The following is a 10,166-nucleotide window of genomic DNA, read 5'->3' on the forward strand; positions in this document are numbered from 1 at the left end:
TATTAATGGCGGTCTGGTACAATTGATTATGGTATGAAAAGCCAAGTATGGCCATGTTACAATTTTGTACCGCGTCACAGATGTTGCTTGTGAACACCACATTTTTTATCGATTCGATTCACGTCACATAAAGACAGAAAGTTTGGCAATTAGGAAAAAAGTACTAATCTCTAATGGAATAACATAACATAGTTATAATTAAATAATTGCTTATAAAATGAATTTTCTATTATCCTAGAATGAATTAAGTATACTTATAAAATTAGGTGTTGAATTGAATGGATGGTTTGCATAAACGTAAAAAAATGTTTGTTTTGTCGTTCCATCGACACTTATTAAGAAATCGCCTGAATGGTGCCTAACTGTTAATGCAGTTTTAAAGATTTATGTGTCAACCGATTGTTCACCATTGTCATTCTGCAAGAATAAAATCGAAAAAAGGAATGCGATACGAGAGAACGTCAAGGATGGTTGCGCAACGAACGTTTTGGCCAAATCAAAATATTGACAAAATACGCTAAATTTAATACGATTTTTGAAATCTTTTCGGGCCCATTATTTTTTTTTAAATCGCAACATTGCCTTATCTTTTAGTCTATTTTAATAATCCGTTTTCGAAAAAGTGAACCCGACTCGATAATTACAGCAAAATGCAATTAACTAACACCCACTTTGGGCCAAATGCCGAAACTGACGAAATACGCTAAGTTCAATACAATTTTTGAAATCTTTTCGGGCCCATTATTTTTTTTTAATTCGCAGCTTTGCCTCATCTTTTAGTCTATTTTAATAATCCGTTTTCAAAAAAGTGAACCCGACTCGATAATTACAGCAAAATGCAATTAACTAACACCCACTTTGGGCCAAATGCCGAAAGTGACGAAATACGCTAAGTTCAATACAATTTTTGAAATCTTTTCGGGACCATTATTTTTTTTAAATTCGCAACATTGCCTCTTCTTTTAGTCTATTTTATTAATCCGGTTTCAAAAAACTGAACCCGACTCGATAATTACAGCAAAATGCAATTAACTAACACCCACTTTGGGCCAAATGCCGAAACTGACGAAATACGCTAACTTTATTACAATTTTTGAAATCTTTTCGGGCCCATTATTTCCTTTAAATTCGCCACATTGCCTCATCTTTTAGTCTATTTTAATCATCTGTTTTCAAAAAAGTGAACCCGACTCGATAATTACAGCAAAATGCAATTAACTAACACCCACTTTGGGCCAAATGCCGAAAGTGACGAAATACGCTAAGTTCAATACAATTTTTGAAATCTTTTCGGGCCCATTATTTTTTTTAAATTCGCAGCTTTGCCTCATCTTTTAGTCTATTTTATTAATCCGGTTTCAAAAAAGTGAACCCGACTCGATAATTACAGCAAAATGCAATTAACTAACACCCACTTTGGGCCAAATGCCAATAGGGACGAAATACGCTAAGTTCAATACAATTTTTGAAATCTTTTCGGGCCCATTATTTTTTTAAAATTTGCAACATTGCCTTATCTTTTAGTCTATTTTATTAATCCGTTTTCAAAAAAGTGAACCCGACTCGATAATTACAGCAAAATGCAATTAACTAACACCCTCTTTGGGCCAAATGCCGAAACTGACGAAATACGCTAAGTTCAATACAATTTTTGAAATCTTTTCGGGCCCATTATTTTTTTTAAATTCGCAGCTTTGCCTCATCTTTTAGTCTATTTTAATAATCCGTTTTCAAAAAAGTGAACCCGACTCGATAATTACAGCAAAATGCAATTAACTAACACCCACTTTGGGCCAAATGCCGAAACTGACGAAATACGCTAAGTTCAATACAATTTTTGAAATCTTTTCGGGACCATTATTTTTTTTAAATTCGCAACATTGCCTCTTCTTTTAGTCTTTTTTATTAATCCGGTTTCAAAAAACTGAACCCGACTCGATAATTACAGCAAAATGCAATTAACTAACACCCACTTTGGGCTAAATGCCAATAGGGTCGAAATACGCTAAGTTCAATACAATTTTTGAAATCTTTTCGGGCCCATTATTTTTTTTAAATTCCCAACATTGCCTTATCTTTTAGTCTATTTTATTAATCCGGTTTCAAAAAAGTGAACCCGACTCGATAATTACAGCAAAATGCAATTAACTAACACCCTCTTTGGGCCAAATGCCGAAACTGACGAAATACGCTAAGTTCAATACAATTTTTGAAATCTTTTAGGGCCTATTATTTTAACCCTGTTCGCCTACAATTTTTATTTTGCCGGTATTGGTTGAAAGCCACTACACCAACGTCAAGGTTCCGACAGCAGTAGTGGTTTGATTTTTTGCAGATAAAATCTTTGTTTGGACAAATTTAGTAGTTTAACCATTACAATGTACTGTTGTTTTTTGGGCTATGGTTACAATTTCCTGACCAATTATTTGTCCAAACAAAGAAAATGAAACTGCTAGCTTTCATGCAGTGCATGCACATAGCGCAACATTGTAACATGGAAATGCAGTTTTTTCATGCAATGCGATTTTTTTTCATGCAATTTTTTGATGGAATCATTTAATACGAAGATCAACATTTGTATTCGTTTTTAATATCATTGAAAAGTTTTTGTCGACATAGCCATTTCTACGTACGACATATTCTTCACCTTCATGTATATAAGCTTCCAAATTTAGTACGTGGGTTAAAAACAAGTTGACATCAGAAGGAGTATTTTCAAGCGCGGAAGAAATCAAACTTCCTGATGGCGAATATTAAGATTTCAGTTCTTTTCCCACATAAGATTCTCTAAATATTTGTTGTCCAATAATACGCTGCCGCACGCGAGAACGACAGAATTTGTGATCAACAAAGCGCACAACATTCTCAAGGCATTCTTTATTTAAACCCTTACAAAACCTAAATTCTTGATTTTTGCGAATCAGTTCACTTCTGCGCTTTTCATGAAACAAACACATACGATAACACTCGGGTAAGCATTTGGCTTCATTAAACGTTTTGGAAAGAATTGTATGCAGACTGTGAGCAATATACTTGTACGTTTCTTTTGTTTCTGAGTATAGGTTTTCAAAGTCCGAAATCAGAATTAAATTGTCGTCAACTGATTGCTGTAGATCTATGTCTTTGCTGACAACAATGTCTTTCGTTGTAACAGATGCTTAGCGTATTTCGTCAGTTTCGGCATTTGGCCCAAAGAGGGTGTTAGTTAATTGCATTTTGCTGTAATTATCGAGTCGGGTTCACTTTTTTGAAACCGGATTAATAAAATAGACTAAAAGATGAGGCAAAGCTGCGAATTAAAAAAAAATAATGGGCCCAAAAAGATTTCAAAAATTGTATTGAACTTAGCGTATTTCGTCAGTTTCGGCATTTGGCCCAAAGAGGGTGTTAGTTAATTGCATTTTGCTGTAATTATCGAGTCGGGTTCACTTTTTTGAAAACGGATTAATAAAATAGACTAAAAGATGAGGCAAAGCTGCGAATTTAAAAAAAATAATGGGCCCGAAAAGATTTCAAAAATTGTATTGAACTTAGCGTATTTCGTCACTTTCGGCATTTGGTCCAAAGAGGGTGTTAGTTAATTGCATTTTGCTGTAATTATCGAGTCGAGTTCAGTTTTTAGAAACCGGATTAATAAAATAGACTAAAAGATGAGTCAATGTTGCGAATTTAAAGAAAATAATGGGCCCGAAAAGATTTCAAAAATTGTATCGAACTTAGCGTATTTCGTCAGTTTCGGCATTTGGCCCAAAGAGGGTGTTAGTTAATTGCATTTTGCTGTAATTATCGAGTCGGGTTCACTTTTTTGAAAACGGATTAATAAAATAGACTAAAAGAAGAGGCAATGCTGCGAATTAAAAAAAAATAATGGGCCCGAAAAGATTTCAAAAATTGTATTGAACTTAGCGTATTTCGTCAGTTTCGGCATTTGGTCCAAAGAGGGTGTTAGTTAATTGCATTTTGCTGTAATTATCGAGTCGAGTTCAGTTTTTAGAAACCGGATTAATAAAATAGACTAAAAGATGAGTCAATGTTGCGAGTTTAAAGAAAATAATGGGTCCGAAAAGATTTCAAAAATTTTAATAAAGTTGGCGTATTTCGTCAGTTTCGGCATTTGGCCCAAAGAGGGTGTTAGTTAATTGCATTTTGCTGTAATTATCGAGTCGGGTTCACTTTTTTGAAACCGGATTAATAAAATAGACTAAAAGATGAGGCAAAGCTGCGAATTAAAAAAAAATAATGGGCCCGAAAAGATTTCAAAAATTGTATCGAACTTAGCGTATTTCGTCCCTATTGGCATTTGGCCCAAAGTGGGTGTTAGTTAATTGCATTTTGCTCTAATTATCGAGTCGGGTTCATTTTTTCGAAAACGGATTGTAAAAATAGACTAAAAGATGAGGCAATGTTGCGAATTTGAAAAAAAACGATGGGCCCGAAAATATTTCAAAAATTGTATTGAACTTAGCGTATTTCGTCAGTTTCGGCATTTGGCCCAAAGTGGGTGTTAGTTAATTGCGTTTTGCTCTAATTATCGAGTCGGGTTCACTTTTTCGAAAACGGATTAATAAAATAGACTAAAAGATAAGGCAATGTTGCGAATTTAAAAAAAATAATGGGCCCGAAAAGATTTCAAAAATTGTATTGAACTTAGCGTATTTCGTCCCTATTGGCATTTAGCCCAAAGTGGGTGTTAGTTAATTGCATTTTGCTGTAATTATCGAGTCGGGTTCACTTTTTTGAAAACGGATTAATAAAATAGACTAAAAGATGAGTCAATGTTGCGAGTTTAAAGAAAATAATGGGCCCGAAAAGATTTCAAAATTTTTAATAAAGTTGGCGTATTTCGTCAGTTTCGGCATTTGGCCCAAAGAGGGTGTTAGTTAATTGCATTTTGCTGTAATTATCGAGTCGGGTTCACTTTTTTGAAACCGGATTAATAAAATAGACTAAAAGATGAGGCAAAGCTGCGAATTTAAAAAAAATAATGGGCCCGAAAAGATTTCAAAAATTGTATTGAACTTAGCGTATTTCGTCACTTTCGGCATTTGGTCCAAAGAGGGTGTTAGTTAATTGCATTTTGCTGTAATTATCGAGTCGAGTTCAGTTTTTAGAAACCGGATTAATAAAATTGACTAAAAGATGAGTCAATGTTGCGAATTTAAAGAAAATAATGGGCCCGAAAAGATTTCAAAAATTGTATCGAACTTAGCGTATTTCGTCAGTTTCGGCATTTGGCCCAAAGTGGGTGTTAGTTAATTGCATTTTGCTCTAATTATCGAGTCGGGTTCATTTTTTCGAAAACGGATTGTAAAAATAGACTAAAAGATGAGGCAATGGTGCGAATTTGAAGAAAACGATGGGCCCGAAAAGATTTCAAAAATTGTATTGAACTTAGCGTATTTCGTCAGTTTCGGCATTTGGCCCAAAGAGGGTGTTAGTTAATTGCATTTTGCTGTAATTATCGAGTCGGGTTCACTTTTTTGAAAACGGATTAATAAAGTAGACTAAAAGATGAGGCAATGGTGCGAATTTAAAAAAATAATGGGCCCGAAAAGATTTCAAAAATTGTATCGAACTTAGCGTATTTCGTCCCTATTGGCATTTGGCCCAAAGAGGGTGTTAGTTAATTGCATTTTGCTGTAATTATCGAGTCGGGTTCACTTTTTTGAAAACGGATTAATAAAATAGACTAAAAGATGAGGCAAAGCTGCGAATTTAAAAAAAATAATGGGCCCGAAAAGATTTCAAAAATTGTATTGAACTTAGCATATTTCGTCAGTTTCGGCATTTGGCCCAAAGAGGGTGTTAGTTAATTGCGTTTTGCTGTAATTATCGAGTCGGGTTCACTTTTTTGAAACCGGAATAATAAAATAGACTAAAAGATGAGGCGATGTTGCGAATTTAAAAAAAATAATGGGCCCGAAAAGATTTCAAAAATTGTATTGAACTTAGCGTATTTCGTCCCTATTGGCATTTAGCCCAAAGTGGGTGTTAGTTAATTGCATTTTGCTGTAATTATCGAGTCGGGTTCACTTTTTTGAAACCGGATTAATAAAATAGACTAAAAGATGAGGCAAAGCTGCGAATTTAAAAAAAATAATGGGCCCGAAAAGATTTCAAAATTTTTAATAAAGTTGGCGTATTTCGTCAGTTTCGGCATTTGGCCCAAAGAGGGTGTTAGTTAATTGCATTTTGCTGTAATTATCGAGTCGGGTTCACTTTTTTGAAAACGGATTAATAAAATAGACTAAAAGATGAGGCAAAGCTGCGAATTTAAAAAAAATAATGGCCCCGAAAAGATTTCAAAAATTGTATTGAACTTAGCGTATTTCGTCCCTATTGGCATTTGTCCCAAAGTGGGTGTTAGTTAATTGCATTTTGCTCTAATTATCGAGTCGGGTTCATTTTTTCGAAAACGGATTGTAAAAATAGACTAAAAGATGAGGCAATGGTGCGAATTTAAAGAAAACGATGGGCCCGAAAAGATTTCAAAAATTGTAATAAAGTTAGCGTATTTCGTCAGTTTCGGCATTTGGCCCAAAGTGGGTGTTAGTTAATTGCGTTTTGCTGTAATTATCGAGTCGGGTTCACTTTTTCGAAAACGGATTATTAAAATAGACTAAAAGATAAGGCAATGTGACGAATTTTAAAAAAATAATGGGCCCGAAAAGATTTCAAAAATTGTATTAAATTTAGCGTATTTTGTCAATATTTCGATTTGGCCAAAACGTTCGTTGCGCATCCATCTGTGACGTTCTCTCGTTTCGCATTCCTTTTTTCGTTTTTATTCTGGCAGAATGACAATGGTGATTGTTCAGCTAAGGGAGTTATGTTTTGGGCGTAAGTGACGTATACCCCGCTGGCAGCCACAAAAGCCGACCATCGCACAGTTTTGAGACGTCGATCAATCATGCCTTTGAAGTTTTGCTCTCCCTTTTCGCGCCACAGCGCAACTTTCGAACAAAGGCGCGTTTAAGCTCAAGCAGTGCTATTGGCCAAGCGACGACGAAAAAGGAACTTAGTTCACTGGTATGACTTAGCTGTGTGAACTCATCGTTTCGTGGAAGTTTGAGTTGTTGAGGCAGCATGCGTTACTTAAGCTTTTCAGTGAAGTCTACTTTTCGGAATAAACCTTAGGAATATACTTTATTTTGCCTCATCGAACTGCAACATGTTACTGGACGTCGACTTATTCATGTATGAAAAGGTAAGCACTTGTTGTCCTATTGATTTCGTTGTATCTTAATTTGTACCGTAAAATTTTCTATGTTTGCATGCGAGCCAACAGCCATCATTTAAAAAAGCGAGAAGTATTTAAACCGTAAATAGTTTTGAAAAACTACTGCGCATTTTCATGTTTTGTAAAATCGATTAAATCTATCATATTTTTTGTTTAGATATCTTCATGGGGCACACGTCAAACTCAGTTCAGCGGGGAAAGTAAAGATGTGAACGATTGAGATTTTCCTAAAACCTTCATCAACAACAAGGTGCAACCGCTGGCCTTTAGACAAATTGATGACTGCGAAATCGAATATTGTGTGTCGACGTGGAGTAACGGTTTTTCGTACGTTTAACTTTTTCCGTTTGCGTTCGTATTTGTGGCAATAAAATTAAGAAAAAAAGCAATGTGTGAGTCATAGTCCGAACACATCCGACAAGGCGATAGAAAAACTAGCAAGGTGGGTGTTCGGGGCATGTTAGGCAAAGTGTGGCATAACAACGCAACAAGCTAGGGACTGTCAGCAAAGGACCAAACAAGAGTACCATTGTATGGCCGTTGGTACGGAACGTACATGGACCAAACATAATCCTGAGGTACGCCCCATGTATGGGGGTGTTTCAATGTCAACCCTTAGCCATACATTCATGTAAGGTCGAGAAACGGTTGTCATGTCCGACCCAGACTTGGTTGCACCTGTAAGCCATACGTATTTGGACACGGCCCGGACATAAATTTTTGCTTGGGAACCACAGTGAAGTCGGCTCAGTGTCACAGTATCAATGTAAAAGCATATGAGCCAATAAATGATAAGCTGCACACTGTTTCGACCTATAAGGTCTCATCAGTGCAGCTGGTGACGAGAGATCGGCCGCATTGGCTAGTGTAGCCATCAAACGACACTCCAGTTTGTGGTGAGCAACAGGGTACAACCCCATACATCACCCATTGTGCGATGCCACAACTGGGCATACAGCACAAATGAAACTGGCTCACAGTGGCCAAGCAACTGCTTGGGAACCACAGTGAAGTCGGCCCAGCTGCACTGATGAGACCTTATAGGTCGAAACAGTGTGCACTGTCTGCAGCTTATCATTTATTGGCTCATATGCTTTTACATCCAAAATGTTCTTATCTTGTATTTACCATCAAAGCATTTACCCCTTTAAATTAATTTACCCTGATGGATCATAACCTCTGCTGCATTTCAATTGTACCCATAGTTATTTTAAAAAATATTTCTTCAAAAAAGCCTGCTACCCATGGATTTGCCTAATTAATTTTTTTGTTGCAAGAATTTAAGTTTGCCTGTTTTACCTCAAAATTATTCGTACTCTTGAATTCCGACTTAATCCGAATTTCGAGGCCCATTATGTGTTACCTTGGCAACAATTCTCTGTGAGCTTGCCAGTATTAATTTGACACGTCACAAACAAAAATAATACACTCTTTTTATCTCCAAGCTTTTTGCACGGCGAACGTTAGAAGCATATACCGACGTGTAGCCTACATTTTTTAGTTTTGTGTAAAACAGGCTGTTGTGATGAGCAAGCAATACGTTTTAAACAATAGTGAAGTATTTAGTGTTGGGCCAATATTTTTCATAATGTTTTTCTTGAAAGTATAAGCCAGGGAAGTGTGGTTTCGATAAAATCTAATTTAAGTATCATGTTGCACTTGTCCGCAAGGTGACGCCCTGAAGTTTCTCATGCAACGTAAGGTGAGCAGTTTTGAGGTGTGTACATTCAAAGGTAACAATATCCTTACCCTGGGGCCTAATTCTTTTGATGTATTAAAATACAAAAATACTGTTAAAAAAATACTGTTAATACAATGTTTAACATTGTTGAAAGGTGAGTTGAGTTAAGTTGAGTTTATTTCGTTTGGTGAAAGAAGCCGGAAATAGCTGCGCAACGTTCAAACGTTATGGGGCGCAAAAAAGTGGAGGGCACAATGGGATCGCACCAAATCATCGAGCTTTCATGCTTATATATTCCAGAATTGGATAACGAGTATATGAGTACCATTGGCGGCTCGTGCCTAAAATTACTGGGGGTGCTGCTCCGAGACTGTGTATTTTCCATGGAAAATTGACACCGTAAAACACGTGACTTTGCCACACAATTTAATAATTTCCGAAAGGTGGCGCACCGAAACAATGGCGCCTAAATGGCGTATTATATTGGAACCCGTTTAATTGTGTTTTGTTGCTTTCGTGTGACAAAAACATCTAATATAAATGGCGTATTAAAACGAAAAACATACCAAACTTACCAGTTTAAGGTAAAGTGTGGCTTGTTACTTTTGGTTGAAAAAATATTTTTGTTAATGCATTTCAGCCATAAATGGAAAATTTTGTATTTCACAACTGTACGATCCAAAGCATAAGTATGCGGGAGGGTGAGGGAAAGGTAAATGTGAAATATCTATTGAAGGATGGAAAAGTTGGATCGTCCAATATGAATAATTTAAAATTTGTGTTTGTTGCAGAAAAAACGTTACAACAAAAAAAGAGAGAAATGGTAAGATTAAAGTTTTATCGTCAAGTAAAACAGTTTTTGTGTATTGCATAGTTCCAAGTGTTCAATATACATCAATTAATTTTTAGTTTTATCCCGTACCAAAGATTCCATGAGCTGCAAAGGTTAGTGAATTTTTCAAAATTAGTTTTATTGGAAAGTAGGTTATATATTTTATGCCATACTTTTATTTTTAAGGTTGAAGAAGATTCCCCCAACAGCTAAGTAAACAAGATATAATCATTTTTCATGCAAACCGTGTAATGTATTATTTGTTCACAGATGGTTGCCCAGGGAAGTTTTTTTTAAAGAAGTAAGGTCTATTTTTTTAATGTGTGTCTTTTGTGTATACAGCTAATGTGACACTATTGTTTTTTGCAGAACTTAGAACAAATTAATGAAAATGAAACTGTAAGTTTGTGTTG

The sequence above is a fragment of the Phallusia mammillata genome, chromosome 8, assembly GCF_965637545.1.
Source record: "Phallusia mammillata chromosome 8, kaPhaMamm4.hap1.1, whole genome shotgun sequence".
Classification (NCBI taxonomy): Eukaryota; Metazoa; Chordata; class Ascidiacea; order Phlebobranchia; family Ascidiidae; genus Phallusia; species Phallusia mammillata.